Raw genomic sequence first — 14,244 nt, 5'->3', positions numbered from 1 at the left:
TGGTCAGTAATCGATTAGTAATAGATTACTTTTTGATTACTTTTACCTTAAAATAGATATTATATGGGTATACTGTATTGGTAACGTACCATATAACCAAATTTTGGTGCCTGGTGGTTTAGTGGGTAATTATTGCGCTCCAATTGGATTGAGCCGGTGAAGGTTTACATCCAAGAGATGGTTGGGATTTATTGCTCATGTAATGCCACTCAGGGATGAGTGAGGCTGGTCACTCTTATCTTAAATGTCGGGACCAACTGCCTAGCCCTGGGCTCCTACGCTCCTCATGGGGCAATGTAGGATTGGATGATGGATGGATGGATTGGTAAAGTACAACATAAGGTAAAATGTTCCGGCTTCATTGTAGTCTCTCTCTCTCCAAGCATCAAGTTAAAGAAAAGGATATGGGAAAAGTGAAAACATTATTAATACCTGAAAATTTAATTAACCAGTGATCACATCTGCTGAGCCGCTTGCCGCATAGTCACAAGAATCACACACTGCCACACAGCTGGCAGCTGTGCAGTGCACACCTACCACAGTCTACACAGTACACAGTAGTACACAGAAACTGCACGAATGAGTTTGTTGTTGTATTAGATTTGTCTTCCTCAGTGTCTGAGGCCCCAGCTTTTTATTCTGCTCGTACGTACACGCTATTAATGCTCAGTTACCCCTTTTTTACATATATCTTTATGAATTAATGTGTTTATTAAAAAACAGAATAATATGTATTGGGTAAAATGCATTGAAATGCATATATATTTAATGTGTAATTTATGCTGGGAATACTGGTAGTAGGTTGTTAATCAGCTGCAAGGAACTATAATCGATTAGTGAAAATTTTACCTTGTAATCGATCTAATCAATTACATCCACCACTACCAACAAGTAGTCATGGCAATGAAGGTATCAAGTTCTATGATGATGTAGTCAGCTATTAACAGGAAAGGCCTATTACAGTACAGTATATTATAATTATGGGTGACTTCAATAAAGTATTAAAGTAGGAAAAAGGGTAGCAGGAGGGACTTCAGTTGGGAATCATAGTATTGACTCAAGACAGGAAAATGGTCAAGCTCTAGCAGAATTTGCAAACTCAGTCAGTGAAAATCACGAATACCTTCTTTGAAATAACATTTAGAAATATGGACTCGGAAATCTCCAGATGGTATAAAAATATTGTTACATAGCCTATGATTTCATCATCCTTTGTGTAATTTTAACGCACAGTATGCTGCATGTTTGATCACGAGCGTGTTCTGCCCCAGTTCCCCCCTTCTAATGTTATAGTAGAGTAAGTCGTCCTTTCTGTTGTTCAGAGTAGGATTGTCAGCTCTTTGTCCCCTATGGCTTCATTTGCGCGTCCTTCTTACAAGTTGTATCAAGCTCTGCCGGCCCCTATATAAAGAGCTCAGTCTCTGCATTATTGCCACTTAGATCTGCTCCTCATTTTGTTCACATCTCTGTCCTCCCCTGTACAGTTATTATTATTGTGAGTGCTCAGGAAGTCTCCAACCATCTAGCAGCTGTGTGTAATTTGAGTATAAGTGATATTGCATTTTTTTCTTGTACTGTGTAGCATAAGGTTAATTCTTAGGCCTAGTAAGGTTTTTGTAATTTGTGTGGGGTTCTTATTGTCAGCCATTGTTCATAATAGTTTGTATCTGTAATAATTTATCTTGCATTAACTGAGCATTACCCAGTGTATTTTCATTTTATCAGGGCTGACTTAGATAAATTTACTCTTGCTAATTTCGTGTTAATAGAGGCTATTGCAGTTAACCTTATATTTAACCTGTTTTTTGCCATTACATTATCCTTATGAGTCCTGAATGTTTTGTTGTTGGTTTGAGCATTAAACTTTAACTTGTAATTTTACCTAGCTCTTTTGTTTTGAACCTGGAACTTTGCGGGACAGTGGTGATTTTTGGTGTTCTCACTTGAAGTGTACATTATCTTTCTCTGTTCCGTAACATAAATTTGGCGACCTCATATCAGGATATTCAGGATATTATCATAAGGATATTGCTTGATATTTTGTGACTGTGATTTATTCATGATGTCTACTATTACTATGCTTGATGAAGCCAAAGATTTTTTGTCAAATGTGCAAACAGGGTGTGATGTAGAAAACAGAACAAAGAATGAACTTAAGCTTGTTGCTCAATTGGGAATTGCTGTTCGCTCTCATCATTCTAAAGATCAAATTGTTGACATGATTAATGAAAGCTTGTTTAATGTAACTCCTCCCAATGAGCAAACGCAGATTGAAATAGCTAAGTTACAGCTAGCCCTGCAGGAGGCTCGTGTGAAGGAAGCTGAATTTCCAGCACGTGCTAATGAGGCTGAGTCTCAGGCTAAGGAGGCTTGTGTTAAGGAGGCTGAATTTCAAGCAAATGCTAAGGAGGCTGAATCTCAGGCTCGGATTCAGGAGGCACAGATACAGGCTCAGGCACAAATTGAACTTGCCAGGATTCAGGCAGACCATGAGTATCGCATGAAACAACGTGGATCTGGATCATCTAGCTCTGATGATTTTGATGTGGCTAAAAATGTTAAACTTGTCCCTCCTTTTAATGAATCTGATTTAACCAAGTATTTTCAGTTGTTTGAGAGGGTAGCTACAGGTTTTAATTGGCCCAAAAAGTATTGGCCAGTACTCCTTCAAGCTGTTCTCACCGGTAAAGCTCAAGTAACTTATGCATCTTTGCCTCAGGATCAATGTGATAATTATGCTGTAGTTAAGAGCTTGATTCTTAAGGCCTATGAGCTTGTTCCTGAAGCCTATAGAGTAAAATTTAGGACAACTTACAAGCAAGATAAGCAATCCCATGTTGAGTATGCAAAAATCAAAGAAGATCTGTTAGAGCAGTGGTTAAATTCTAAGAATGTGGATTCTGATTTTGACAAATTTAAGCAGATGATTTTGCTGGAGGACTTCAAGAGGTGTATTTATAAAGATGTAAGCCTATATCTTGATGAGAAAAGAATAGATAATTTGTCTGATGCTGCAGTTTTAGCTGATGAATATGTTCTCACTCACAAGAGATATTCTAGAGAAAAAGGGAAAGCTGAGAGTAAGTACGTTGCCTCTACTCAGAGTACAGGTAACAGGAAAGAGAATAAAGATGATGTTTCTCAGGAAGTAAATACCAGCTTCACCTCTAGATTTCAGAAAAGTAAATGTACTTATTGTAGTAAGCTTGGTCATACTACGGAGAGATGTTTCAGGAGACAGCGTGATGTGAACAAAAAGGAGTCTTTAAATATTCAGTCAATTGGTCTAGTGTCCACCCTTGAGAGTTCCCAGAATTCTTTAACTGAGTTAACTGAACCTGCTTTGAGGGGTAACTTAAATTCTCATGATAGAGCTCCTCTTTTGAGCAGTAACGTGGGTGACACTCTCAAGAGTTCATGTGCTAATTTCCTGTCTGATGGTTTCGTCAGTCCTCTGGACAGTAATGACAGGAAATCAGTTAAAATATATCGTGATACAGGTGCTTGCCAATCCCTTATGCTGACCAGTGTTCTAGGCTCTAATGTTAATTCCTCTGATGAAACTGTAATCTTGCAAGGTGTAGGGAATAATTACTTCTCTGTCCCTCTGTGCAGAGTGAATTTAGAGTCTGGTTTTGCTAATGGTTCCGTTATGGTTGGGTTGGTTGAGACACTCCCAATGTCAGGTGTAACTTTCTTACTTGGAAATGATATTGGTGGAAGTCAAGTGTGTCCAGCTCCTCAGTTGTCTAGTGAGCCAGTGGCTGCGACCCAGGATTGTGATGTCCCTGATGTGTTCCCTGCATGTGCTGTCACTAGGGCTAAGTCTAAAGTTACTGGTGATTTAGAGGATAATGATGATGATGATGTTATCCTAGCTGACACTTTTCTTGCTAATTTGGACCACTCACCAGATGAGGCAGTACCTCGTAGTGTTGATAATTTGTCTCGTCAAGAGTTGGTTGAGTTGCAGGTTGCTGACCCTGAGTTGAAAGGTCTAGCTAACTCTGCTTGCAGTGAGGAAGAGTCAGCTGATGCTTCTACTTGTTATTATATAAAGTCAGGAGTACTTATGAGGAAGTGGAGACCCCCAACAGCATCAGCCGACTGTGAATGGGAGGTTGTACATCAAGTTGTCATCCCTCGTGTTTGTAGGCAGGATATCATTAGAGTGGCTCATGATTCCAGTTTGGCAGGACACCTTGGAATGAGGAAGACTGTGGCATGCATTTTGAAACACTTCTACTGGCCAGGTATCTTCAGGGATGTTTCCTGGTATTGTAAGTCTTGTCACACCTGTCAAGTTGTGGGGAAGTGTAATCAGACCGAAAAGGTTGCACCTCTAGTTCCCATTCCTCCTTTTGAGGCGCCTTTCACCCGTGTGTTGGTGGATATTGTGGGCCCTCTTCCTAAGACTTCTTCAGGATTTTCTTATGTGTTGACCCTGATTGATGTGGCTACTCGTTATCCTGAAGCCATTCCACTTAGAAATATCTCAGCAAAGAACGTGGTTAAGGAAATGCTAGGGTTCTTCACAAAGTTTGGTCTGCCCAAGGAGGTACAGTCAGACCGGGGAAGTAATTTCATGTCAAACGTTTTCAAGCAGTCTCTGAAAGAGTTGGGCATCACCCAGATCACGTCTTCAGCTTACCATCCCTAGACCCAAGGAGCGTTGGAGAGATATCATCAAACACTCAAATCGATGCTCAAGAAATACTGTTTGGAAGATCAGAAAGACTGGGATAAAGGTCTTCCATTCGTTGTGTTTGCCGCAAGAGAATCTCCAAATGAATCACTGGGCTTCTCACCTTTTGAACTACTGTTTGGCCATGAAGTAAGAGGACCCCTTAAGTTACTCAAGGAATGCTGGCTGTCGGAGGAAGATGACGTCAACCTGCTGGAGTATGTGATGAAGTTCAAAGAACGGCTGTCCACTGCTTTACAGCTGGCGAGAGAGAATTTAGGAGCTGCTCAGGAGAAGATGAAGACTTGGTATGATAAGAAGTCCAGGTTACGCCACTTTCAGCCAGGAGATCAGGTTTTGATTCTGCTACCAGTTCATGGGCAACCTCTTCAAACCAAGTTTAGTGGTCCTTATTTCGTGGAGAAGAAACTCAGTGATGTCAACTATGTCATCGCCACACCAGATCGTAGAAAGAACAAGCAACTTTGTCACATCAATATGCTAAAGTTATATCACAGGCGGGACGAAAATAACCCAGTCGGCACTGTAGCTGTTCCACCTGAGTCTGCAAGTGAAGTTCTCCCATGCAGCATGAGCCTGAGTGATAGTTTGGGGAAGAATCCTGATATCATGAATGATCTCCAGACTAAGCTTTCTCATCTACCTCCCGAGGAAAGGCAGGAGTTTTCGGCATTACTGCAGGAGTACCCGCAAGTGTTCCGTGCCACTCCAGGAAGAACCACTGTGTTGATGCATGATGTCGATGTTGGAGATGCAAAGCCAATTAAATTGCCTCCTTACCGTGTGAACCCAGTGAAAGTTCCTCTCATCCAGAAGGAGCTTGGCTACCTGTTGGACCACAAGATGATTGAGCCCTGTCAGAGCGAGTGGAGTTCTGTCACTCTAGTTCCTAAGCCAGGGGAGTCACAGCGGCTTTGCATTGACTACAGACGTGTTAATCAGATAACCAAAACAGACACTTACCCTCTCCCTCGTGTGGAAGATTGCATAGACAAGATCGGAAAGGCTAGGTACATAAGTAAGTTTGATTTGTTAAAGGGATACTGGCAAGTACCTATGACTGAACGTGCTAGGGAGATCTCATGTTTTGTAACACTAGGAAAGGCTTTTGCATGTTCTGTAATGCCGTATGGTATGAAGAATGCACCAGCCACATTTCAGAAGCTCATGAATGTTGTAACAGAGGGTTTGGCAGGGTGTGTTGTTTATATTGATGATGTATTAATCTTCAGTGACAACTGGAAAGATCACCTATGCCATGTCAGTAAATTTCTTGACCGTTTAGTTCATGCTAATCTTGTAGCTAATTTATCAAAGTGTGAGTTTGGTCAAGCTAAAGTTCAGTACCTTGGGTATGTAATTGGTGATGGACATGTTGCACCACCAGGAGCTAAGGTTCAGGTTATAAGTGATCTTCCCAGACCTAAAAGTAGGAAAGAGCTACAAAGATTTTTGGGAATGGTAGGTTATTACAGGAGATTTGTTCTTAACTTTTCTATTCTTGTATCACCACTTACAGACCTACTGAAAAAGGGAGTTGAATTTGTCTGGACCGATAACTGTGAATCCTCTTTCAACAAACTTAAAGCTATTCTATTAAGTCAGCCAGTGCTCGCTACTCCAAATTTTGCTAAGCCTTTTAAGATGGCTGTTGATGCAAGTGATACAGGAGCTGGGGCTGTTTTGCTGCAAGAGGATGATCAGGGTATTGGACATCCTGTATCTTATTACAGTAAGAAGTTCACTCCACCTCAAAAGAACTACTCAACTATTGAGAAAGAGCTTTTGGCCTTGATTTTGGGTTTACAACATTTTTCATTTTATTTGTGTTCTGGTTTTGACCCCATAGTCATTTATACCGATCATAACCCACTGAAATTCCTTAGTAAGTTTAAAGATAAAAATCAGAGATTGACAAGATGGAGTCTACTTCTTCAGGAGTATTCATTAGACATACAACATGTCAAGGGGAAAGAAAATGTTATTGCAGATTGCTTATCTAGACTTTAGACAGATTGTTTTAGAGTAATAAGAAATTTCCTTTGTAAATTTCTTTTTCTTTGTGGGGAGGTGTTACATAGCTATGATTTCATCATCCTTTGTGTAATTTTAACGCACAGTATGCTGCATGTTTGATCACGAGCGTGTTCTGCCTCAGTTCCCCCCTTCTACCGTTATAGTAGAGTAAGTCGTCCTTTCTGTTGTTCAGAGTAGGATTGTCAGCTCTTTGTCCCCTATGGCTTCATTTGCGCGTCCTTCTTACAAGTTGTATCAAGCTCTGCCGGCCCCTATATAATGAGCTCAGTCTCTGCATTATTGCCACTTAGATCTGCTCCTCATTTTGTTCACATCTCTGTCCTCCCCTGTACAGTTATCATTATTGTGAGTGCTCAGGAAGTCTCCAACCATCTAGCAGCTGTGTGTAATTTGAGTATAAGTGATATTGCATTTTTTTCTTGTACTGTGTAGCATAAGGTTAATTCTTAGGCCTAGTAAGGTTTTTGTAATTTGTGTGGGGTTCTTATTGTCAGCCATTGTTCATAATAGTTTGTATCTGTAATAATTTATCTTGCATTAACTGAGCATTACCCAGTGTATTTTCATTTTATCAGGGCTGACTTAGATAAATTTACTCTTGCTAATTTCGTGTTAATAGAGGCTATTGCAGCTAACCTTATATTTAACCAGTTTTTTGCCATTACATTATCCTTATGAGTCCTGAATGTTTTGTTGTTGGTTTGAGCGTTAAACTTTAACTTGTAATTTTACCTAGCTCTTTTGTTTTGAACCTGGAACTTTGCGGGACAGTGGTGATTTTTGGTGTTCTCACTTGAAGTGTACATTATCTTTCTCTGTTCCGTAACAATATATATATATACTTACAAACCGAAAAAACAGTCATCAATGAGTAAATGTTCGTAGCAATCACGATTAAACATGAACTGAAAATTAATTTCACAAAAGAAAGGAATAACTTTGTTTGGAACAATGCATCCTACTCAACTAACTTGCCTAATAGGGAAACAGAATTTGGTATCAGCATCAATAACAGGCATTCCAATCCTTAACAATGGAGAAAACCTCAAGGTTGACCTAATAAAAATTTCTCCAAGATAATGGAGGAAGCAGCACTTAAAATAGGAGGGAAGGCAGTGAAGCAAAAGATCAGTTAACTGTCAAATGAAACAAAACAATTACTTTAATGCAGGAATGTAGACACCTGAAGATATCTACAACACATAAAATAGAAGTGATAAGACTAACGGAAAATAAATAAGAAAGCAAAAAGTTATGCAGAAATTCCATCTATCGATCTATAGCCAGATGCCTTAATCCCGTAAAGGGTGGCCACAAACAAATAGCCTGCATGTTGCCCTGTTCCCCTGATATTTCCTGTCTCCCCCCAACTTACAGCACCCTCTCATATACCTCCATCTCATCCTTGGTCTCCCCCTCTCTTCACCTCAGTCACATACACTCTACTCGTTAATCTTTCACTCTCCATCCTCTCCACGTGGCCAAATCACCTTCATGTGTTTCCCCTAAAGTTTTCTATCACATCCACACCACAACAACACTCCTTCACTTCCTCATTTGTCAGTCTGTCTTTCCATGTAATTCCACATGCTCCACTCAAATAACTTATTCCTACTGCTCACACTCTTGACTTGCTTCCTTCCATAGAGGTCCAAGCTTCACTTCCATATGTTAGACTTAATATCCAACTCGATTCTGTATAATCCTTGAGTATACTTGGGGTTTCATTCTCTTGGGATTTATAAAAAAAAAAATCTGCTTCCAAGAGATTAGGTGTGCCAAGCCAACTCCATCCCTTCATTACCCTTGCACAGTTGTTCTGCTTATACACAGGTTTTATTTGTCCTGTGTAGAGTACAACTCTCATGTGTTGGGAGGCTCCCCACGTACAGGTCGTCTCAACAAGGTGGAGTCAAAGGCTTTTCGTCTTTTTTTTTTTTTTTTTTTTTTTAATAAATAACAGAACAGAGGAAGGAAAAACAAATCCACGCACCAGATTACTGGTGTCCTCTGTTCTTATGAACTCTCCTCCTCTTACTGGTTCCCTTCAGCCTATGCCTCTTCACCACACTGTTGCATCTTTATCTCTTTTCTATCGCTACTTCAATGGTCACTGCCCCTCTGAAATGTCTGCTTGCATCCCTCCACCACTACAGTGGCCGCGTAGCACCCGTCTAGCAACAAACTCTCGTCCCTTTTCTGTCCAACTCTCTGATGCAAGTTAACCATTACTCCCAGTCCTTATTTATGCAACAGGTCAACTCTGGAACTGTCTCCCTCATTACTTCGTACTGCCTATGACCTCCAGCCTTTCAAATGCAGTGTGTCCAGGTATCTCTAAATGAACAGATCTTGAATTTGGCTCTCTGTTATCTTCTTATTGTTGTTTCTTAGAGGGAACAATTTTGTGGGCTTCTGACCATTGGTTCCTTCTTCCTTGCATTAAAAACAAAGAGGGAAGGGGGGTTGTATCCAGAAACCAGGTGATGTTTTTAAACAAAGGCATTCATCTGTTACACCATAGCATTCATTGATACATCGAGAACGACATGTAATCAAGCAAGGATGGTAATCAAAAGCCGCTCATCAGTTGTAGGGTTTTATTCCTTCTAGACACAGCCGAGAGGCACTTGCAAAACACTGTGGCTTCTCTCTCCTTCCCCACTCACCACAACTTACACCATTTGTTCACTGACTTGACTGTCACTCACTGACACTGACTACTCTGTCCTCACTAACAAACTCTCACCATCTGGGCTACTAACTCTGTCATGTCTGTCCACACACTCTGAGTCACTGTCCGACTGGCTGTTGTTCATTATCTGCCACTAGCTCACTAACTGGCTGCCCCGCACAAACTAGCTCTGACCGTTAATAACCAACCCATTTATTTATTTATTTTTTTTTTTTTTTTTATTTTTTTTTTTTTTAAAGGGGTGGTTGGGGTTTATGCTCACATAATGCCACTCATGGATGAGTGAGGCTGGTCACTATCATCTTAAATGTCAGGACCTAGATGCCTAGCCCCGGGCTCCTATGCTCCTCGTGGGGCAACATAGGATTAGATGATGGTTCTTTTTTTTTTTTTCCTAATGACCATTGGGGTGAAAACCCCTGGCCACTAAGATAAACTATATATATACATATACGTACACCCACAGACATTCATGCATATATACTTTCACACTTATGTATGTTATGCTGTGTGTTCGGAGTCCAACTTCTCGTCCTCTGGACACGAGCAACTGATCTGGGGTTCCCTTCGAGACTGGGTCTAGAGCATGCAACTAGAGGAACGGCATAAAAACTCCGGTCAACCAACCTTACACGTATATTGCTTCAAAGCCAACACAGTACTTAATACAATCTTAATACAACACACTGTACAGATTAAAATACACAGTAAGACAGGAGGACTCTGGATGGGCTGCTGGTGCCTTGGGCACAGGTGTCGTCCAGGTGTGGGAGGGGTCCCATCAGGTGTGCCTTCCTGCAGGAGGCACGGGACTATTGCAAAGGGGCCAGGTTGTCTGGAGTGGGCTGCTGGGCGGTAGGGAGGGAGGCCTTTCCCTGATGAGGCCTCGGTGAGAAGATCAGCCCTCAGGAATGGGGCCGAACAGGGCAAGAAGGCTTGCTTGGTTGCACCATCTCTTGAAGGAGGACTGCTTGCCGATGGGGCTGGGGAGGTCACGCCCGAAGTCCTGGGGGCACCCCTGGTGACTGAGGGCTGCGGTCTCGCTTGGGTTGAGCCTTCGTCAGGGGCTGCCTGCGGCATCCCTTCCTTCGGGAGTCCGACAGCGAGGGGCATTGTAGGGGCGCTGACTGAAGGGCAGCGATCCCCAGACTCACCACGGGGCCTCGCCAGATCTTCTCCAGCTGCAACTTCACCAGGTGACTGCCTCTGCAGGAAGAGAGTGAAAGCTGTCCCACTCAGCCTCTGGATGGGTGAGGCAAGCAAAGGACGTCTTCCGTGAGGGGCATCAAAGGGGTAGCAGGTGAGGGACGTACAGTGGCCGATCCCTCCCTGGCGTGGACAGTGCCCTTCACCGCGGTGCTGCTCACGGTGGAGGCTGCAGGTGAAGGGCGTACGGTGGCCAACCCTACCCCAGCACGGACGGTGGCCATTGCCGCGGTCCTGCAGGGGACAGTAAGAAGCATTCGGTGGCCGACTTCTCCCCGATGCGGACAGTGGCCATCGTCACGGTGCTACCTGGGACTGTAGGAGTACAAGTCCCACCCCGATCCTGGCAAGTGCTGGCCCGGCTGGAGAGTAGTTTGCCGGGGCGGCATTCTTCTGGCTGGCTCTGTTGAGGGGAAGAGGGGTGCAAGGTAGTGGAGGACATAGGCCCGTCCGGACCGGGCCCTTCGTGCGCCCTATGCACCTCCTTGTTGTCTCCCCTTGGGATAGGTGTTGTGACACCCTGTCCATGGTTCCTCCATGGGGTGGGTGTTGTGCCACCCCGTCTGTGGTCTGCCGTTAGGGTGGGTAATATATATATATATATATATATATATATATATATATATATATAAAATATATTTATATATATATTATTTTTATTAGCATTTTATATTCATTTATTTTCATATTACAGTACATATAAGAAAAGAAAGGAAACTTAATCTAATATCCTAAAACTAGGACACCTAACAGACAAATTGCCAACCTATACTAAAACCTAAAGATACAAATAGCTAAACCTACATTAACGTGACAAAAGCCTCAACCAAGAGAACACCATCGACTACAGATATGTAATGCCTTTCTACATTATTCACTTGCACTCATCACCTGTTGACTGTCAGTCGTGGCATATCAAGAGGAAATCAGGGAACGAGTGTTTACTCTGGCTGGCGTCGCCAGTTTTATGATGCTCTCCCTCTCGAAATACACAAAAAGATATTACAAAATACTGACACAGCCTTGAGGGGGGGGGGTGTCCTTCCCTTTGATAAAATTTTACACAAGGCTCTTACAATTAATACTCCTGGCTGGCACAACGAATTAATTACTGAGCTGTGAGGAAAGACTGGCTTAACTTACCAGTTTATAATTACGTCACTAGCTAAGGAAGGTTGTGCAAGCTAGGAGCTGAATTAATATTACCAACGACTGGAAAATGAAAGACAATTTTTAAGTTTAATGAAGCTTAAAAGAAAAAAAAAGTGGGTATTTGTTAACTACAACAAAATAAATGCTTACTGGAATACCCACACCAAGGGGAGACCACAAGGAGGCACGGAAAGGGCCCGAGCAAGACAGAAATACGTTCCCCGCCAACATGCGCCCCTCTTCCTCTGAATGTAGCCCGCAGGAGGTACGCCACCCAGCTGCACTACTCTCTACCCAGACCAGCACTCGCCAGGATTGGTGTGGGACTTGTGTAACCACAGTCCCAAGTAGGACACCGTGCTTCCCTCGTTTGCAGCCCCCACCGGAAGCAGGATTGCGGCGACGCCCACAGTGCTTGTCGGGGAGAGGATGCTCACCGTGCTCCTCTTACCTGCAGTTCCAGGGTCTAGTGGAACTGCGGCGGCGCCCACCATGCTCGCCGGGGAGGGAATGCCCACCATGCTTCCCTTGTCTGCTACTCCTGCGGCATTCACTGAGGGCAATGCCCCTTGCTCGCCTCACTCCTCTAGAGGCTGAGTGGGATGCTCCTCTCGCTCTCCCCACACCCCAAGGGGCGGAGCTAGCTCCCTCATGGAGTCTCTGCTGGAGAGGCTCTGGAGTGGCCCCATAGTGAGCCTGGGGGTATGCTCACTGCAGCCAGTGCCCCTACATCACCAGTCGCTGCCAGACTCCTGGAGGAAGAGACGCCGCAGGCAGCCCTTGATAGCCTCTCGACAAAGGCGAGGCCGCAGCCCCCAGTCACCAAGGGACACCCCCAGACTCCCGGCCGAGACCTTCCCAGACCAGCTGCCGAGCAGTCCTCCACCAAGGGTAGGCGCAAGGCAGTGCATCTACTCACCCTGTTCGGCCCTAGTCTGAAGGGCCGACACACTCACTGAGGCCCCTCCAGGGAAAGGCCTTCCTCTACGCCACCCCACAGCCCACGCTGGACAATCCGGCCTACGACAGTGGCCCCACAACCCTTCAGAGAGTGCACACCTGACAGGACTCCTCCCATACCTGGGCAACACCTACAGCTACCCTGTCATCTGTGGTCACAACTCTTGTCCTTGTGTCCATCATAGTGTATATAGTCTGCCCCATTGTATTTTGCCCAGTACTGTATGTTTGTATGGTAATATACGTGTAAGATTGGTTGGCCTGTGTTTTTGAGCCCTGTTCCTCTGATTGCATGCTCTTGACATGGTCTTGAAAAGAACCCCAGATCAGTTCCTCGTACTCATGGAGCAAGAGGTTGAGCTCTGAGAACGTAGCATAACACTGGTGGCTAGCAGTGGTTCTAGATCCGGTCAGAAGAGAACAATGAGAGGGAAAATCTAACAAAATTGCGGCCAAACCACATGTACAATTGCCAAAATTCGGTACTGAACAGTGCGACATAGACACATACATGTGCATGATTAAACCACTTTTGGACATTGGATTCGAGCATGACAGGGAGAAGATAGCAGTAACTCTTCCCCACCTGGGAACAGCAGTCTCTTGCCATGAAGATCGTCTCTAAGCTGACATGGGAGAAGTTGACACAAATCATGACTCAGTCACACCATCACTAGGGAAAGTCGCTGCTTTATCTCAGCTCAACGCCCTCACCTACGACAGCAACCTGGATGATACTCTCAACCAGGCCAGGTGACTCATCACCGCCGCTTACCTGGAGGCCAATGCAGCCCCGCAGGAACAACACATCTTCAACACCCTGTTGAGGATCCTCCCCGGTGCCATAAAAGAGCACTACAATCTGTGACCCAATGGGAGACCTTGACAGTGATGTCAAGCTTGTCAGGTGCCTTCTTGCTGCTTGCACCACCCCACAACACATCGATGCAGTAAGCAGAGTCCCGACTTACAAGGCACCACGCCCCAAACCACGGATGCCCCCCACCCACACAATCCCTTCAATGCCACACACTATGTCCAGGGCACTTCCCACCAAGAGGCGCCCCACCCCTAAGGAGAATACCAACCTCATCTCCATAAATCCGTGGGAATTCTCCGCCTGTAGTCACTGGTGCCCTGTTCACAACATATGGGAACAGGTGAAAGCTGCCCGGCGTGGACCAACTACCCAAGGGCACCGCAAGGTCTCCTCCATAGAAGAGTGCGCTGAGGACAATGCACCATCCACCAACTATGCCGATCCTGGGGAAGTATGTATCGGCTTGTAGGAATTCCACCACTGGTTACTAATATATCAGCTTATTGGAACCCCACAGCTGATCACCAATTTACATATCAGCTTAGACGTGACTGCATTGTTCCAAGCAAGGTAATCAAGATATAACGTTCCGCCTGGTCAAAGTCACTTCCGGCTGACACTCTTCACCAATTGTCTCTCTCACACACAGGAGATGGTGGAAATTGATGT

The sequence above is a fragment of the Coenobita brevimanus genome, chromosome 66 (assembly GCF_032717465.1).
Source record: "Coenobita brevimanus isolate Jiangsu-jjx chromosome 66, ASM3271746v2, whole genome shotgun sequence".
NCBI lineage: Eukaryota > Metazoa > Arthropoda > Malacostraca > Decapoda > Coenobitidae > Coenobita > Coenobita brevimanus.
Note: the sequence above shows the minus strand (reverse complement) of the source record.